This window comes from Babylonia areolata, chromosome 8 (genome assembly GCF_041734735.1).
Source record: "Babylonia areolata isolate BAREFJ2019XMU chromosome 8, ASM4173473v1, whole genome shotgun sequence".
Lineage (NCBI taxonomy): Eukaryota > Metazoa > Mollusca > Gastropoda > Neogastropoda > Buccinidae > Babylonia > Babylonia areolata.
Window position 1 is genome coordinate 31,690,331 of NC_134883.1, and position 4,494 is coordinate 31,694,824.

Genomic DNA, 4,494 nt, shown 5'->3' on the forward strand with positions numbered 1-4,494 from the left:
CACACACACACACACACACACACGCGCGCGCGCACCCACACAGTTCTCCCCTCCCCCCTCCCCTCACTTCTTACTTTACACGCATGCATGCATACATATAGGGAAGAAAGACAACTGCCATCATAACAATAAACAATCACAGGCAATGGAATTAAAACATTATTTGAGCGAATCATTTATCACAGCAACAGCAGAGGGGGCAAATGATTTTTTGTACACATTCTTCTTTGCAAGGGGGATTTTACATCGTCTGCCAGAAGGGAGTTTCTGAAAGACAGAGTTAAGTGGATGAGTGGAATCATGAAAAATTTGGAGTGCTTTTCTGCTAAGTGTAGATTGGTATAGGGTGTTCAGTTGTTGCTGGGGCTTGGTTATGATTTTGTTGGCCAGGTTTACAACTCGTCCTAATTTTGTCTTTAACTTCACAGTCAGATTGCCAAACCAGGCCACAATACTGAAAGCCATGACACTTTCTATCAGACTTCTGTACACCAGCTCAAGTATGTGTAGACTAACATTAAAACTTCTTAATTTTCGCAGTAAAAAGAGTCTCTGGTGAGCTTTCTTGGCAGTGGCATCAACATGTTCAACTGTGATCAACTATAGTCCCTAGATATTTAAAACTGTCCACTATTTCCACTTGTTTCTGATCTATTATGACTGGATTTTGTGTGTGTGTGTCCCTTTCACTGCCTAAAATAAGTTCTTTTGTTTTCTCCACGTTCAGTTCGAGAAAGTTATCCTTTAAGAAAGAGTTTATGACACTAATTTCTAAAAAATACTGTGAAATTGAAAACTCGTCTTTTAAAAGACCTACTAAAGCCATGTCGTCAGCATATTTTACAAGACTGAGAAAAAGTTCTGAGCACCTGATGTCGTTAATGTAGAGGGAGAAAAGCAAAGGGGATAAAACAGAGCCCTGCGGAACTCCATGTATTCACAGTAATGATTTCAGACAATGTGGGCCAGCCAGAACTGACATTCAGACAAACACCCTGTGGCCGATCGCATAAAAACTGTCGTATCCATAAAATAAGGTCAGATGTTACATCCAGGTCTATAAGTTTCCTCACTAAAATATGATGTTGAATAGTATTAAAAGCAGCGGACAGATCCATAAAAAGTACCCTAACAGATGTTCCAGATTTGTCCAAATGACGTGCGATTAGATAAATTAAAGAAATTGTTGCATCATCAACACCTCGGCTAGCCCTGTACGCAAACTGTAATGGATCCATGTGATCAGCTGTACATTTCGATAAGTGTCCACAGACAACTCTTTCCATACATTTGGCAATGACAGATGTGAGAGCCACTGGGCGGAAATCTTTCATTTGGACAGCACCAGAAAACTTTGGCAATGGAACAATAGTTGTCATCTTCCATAAGCGGGGCATGAAATGAATATCTAAAAGAAATTGAAAAACACGTGTAAAAACTGGACCAAGCTGGTCGGCACAAACTTTCAACACGCGACCTGACAGGCCGTCTGGTCCGGGCGCTTTGTTTGGGTTGACACGTGAAAAACACCTCGTCACTTCAGCTGTGTCCAGTTCCACAGGGCAAGAGACAAGTGACTGACATAGCTCATCACACTCTGCACGGAAATCCTGCCTGTCAAACCTTGCATAAAACCTGTTCATGTCATTGGCAAAGCCAAAGGGGTCATCAGACAACAGAGCTTTGGGCCGCTGTTTCCTCCCCATCATTGTATTTAACCCCTGCCAGGCCTTCCTAGCATCCCCACACAACAATTTTCGTTCCACTTTATCTTTATATTCACGTTTTGTTAACTTAAGTTGACTGTTAAAACTTCTTTTGAGTTCATTTACCTTAAAAGTGTCACCAGCTAAAAATGCTATTTTCTTTTCATTAAGAATACCTTTCAACTCTTTAGTAATCCATGGTTTATTATTAGAAAAAAATCTTAGTGGTCTGTGGTCTAAATCTTCACAAAATTGGATGTACGATACAACATGATCCACAAGTGCTTCAAGACTATTGGAACAACTGTCAATAAATAACTGCCAGTCAGTGACTTCAAAACAACCTTTCAAAGCTTCGACACTGTCACTGTCCCACTTTTATGTGTTGTGCAATATTGGTTTTTGACGTTTTATTTTTTGAATGTAATTTGGAATGAGATGTACAACATTATGGTGAGACCTGCCAAGAGTTGGCCTGCATCGAGTTGCATAAGCGTCAGGAATTTCGCCATAGCAACGATCTAGAGTCCTGTTAAGACGCGTGGGGCAAGACACATATTGATGAAGGTCAGGCAAAAATAATGTCCTGTAATGTCACACGTGTTGAAATATCCAAGTATGAACACAGCCTGTTCCACTGACCTACTTAGCGCTGCGTTGTAACTGTCAGCCACACGTAATGCTGCCTGTGCGTTGTCTAGGCCTGGAATGTAGGTCAGAATCACAGTCACCTGTCCAAATTCACGGGGAAGATAGTGAGGACGGAAAGAAACAGTCAAGATTTCATACGATTTCGTGCTGATGCGCTCACAAACACAGAAGTTTGTGGCCCATTTTTTGTTAACAAGCATGCACAGACCACCACCAACTTTTTTCTCCGTTTTCGTTCTGTCTCTGTCAAAACGAATAGTTGTGAACCCCTCAGTATCAATATCCCCTTCCCGTTCAGTTAGCCATGTTTCTGTAAAACAAAATAAACATGTTCTTTTATGGTCATTGTCATACTGAATAAGAGCAGAAAGTTCGTCAAGTTTGTTGTGCAGAGAGCGAACGTTGGAAAGGGTAATGGCTGGTAGTGGTGGTCTGAAGCCATTCCTTCTCAGTCTGTTTCTCACTCCTCCTCTAGCACCACGTTTCTTTTTCCATTCTTTCTCTTGGATGTTGGTTCAGTAAAATCAGTGATAAAACTGGGGGGCGGTATAGAACTGCTGTCTTTAACTCACTCAGTACGGCCAGTCCTCTCTTCTATATATAGACCACTCGGATGTCCAGTGGGTGTCTGAATGACCCAACCTTTAGCTTCCGTCGTCAGAATTGTGGTATTCTTTGTCAACATTCACCTCTTCAGTATAAGAGCCTTCCGCTTGCAATATTTTGATGGTGGTAATTGGGGTGAAACGCTGTTAACGTCGTCTCTTTCGCCGTTCGTATGGAAACTCAGTAAAAACTCACGGCTGTAGTGCAGTGGTGTAATGGCGGCTCTGTCATAAAACTCACTCGAACCAGTCCGTGAATGAAAAATCCTCTCTGCAAACTAAAAACAAAAACTCAGCACTAAAAGAGTCACAAAACACTTTGAATACATCCTTACGAACACACTGGTCCCAATCACACGGCAAAACTCCACTTGGAAACTTATTTACAGACAAAAACTGACAGAGCAAAATTAAAAGTTATAATTAACTCAATAACTGACGATTTAAGGTCTTTGTGAGGCAGGTCAGATAGATGCTACACACTGGCACTGTGCCAGGAAGCTGAGTCATAGCAGTGAACTGGTGGTGACTTATGTGTATAATCGTTCTAGTTAGCTGCGTCGCAGAAGAAAGTCACATTTGATATTTAGAAAAAATAAAAAGAGTTAAGAAACATAGCAACAGTAATAGCAGCAGCATTAGGTGTAGTTGCAATTGTGGTGGTAGTGGAAACGGTAGTCAAAGTCGTATACGCGTAGTACTTTTCATAGCAGTTTTGATTAGCTCAAGTGTGTGTGTGTGTGTGTGTTTGATTGATGGGCCATTGAGTGTCTACACTGCACACATATATGTACCTCTCAGTAACACATTCAGTGTAGAATTTCATATATAGATATGCGTATATTATGGGTGAAAGTCAAGAAAAGTGAAGTTTGTATTATGCTGGTTATGTTTCGTTGTGCTGGTTTTGCGCTCAAGTTACAAGATCATAAGCAAAATTGATACAACTACTGCTCAGTACGACTCAAAACACTAACAAAGCAGAAGCAACAGTGACAGTAGCAGTAACAGCCAGATCACCAGTCAACAAGAGTGAAGTATTAGTAGTAGTCAGTCTTTGATCTGTCTTTTCTTTCTGCTCTTTTCTGCATCTCCTTTCTTACTGTTTGTGACTGTTGTTTTATCTAGACATTGAAATCAAATATGGAGCAAAGTGATCACTCTCTCCCAAAGCATTTACAACATTTGAATTCTTTGTGTAGACTTTGTGGGAAAAGGTCCAAGAGGCTTCAGAAAGATAAAAAGAGGCCATCAACAACATGTCTAAGTATTGCTTCTGATATCAACAGATTCTACAGTCTGAATGTTTTGGAGGACAGGGAGGGGGTGCACTCAAAAACAGTGTGTGTGTGTTGTACCGTGCGGTTGAATACACTGTAAAAACGCACAAATACTTCAGGATCAATAGCCACTGCACTGGCAAAAATTGATGAAGCTTCTCGTTTATGGTGTTAGTTTGATCTAAATCTAACAGAAAGCCAGGGTCCTATATGTGATCACTTTCGACAACAGAGTAGGGGTGGAAGACCAGA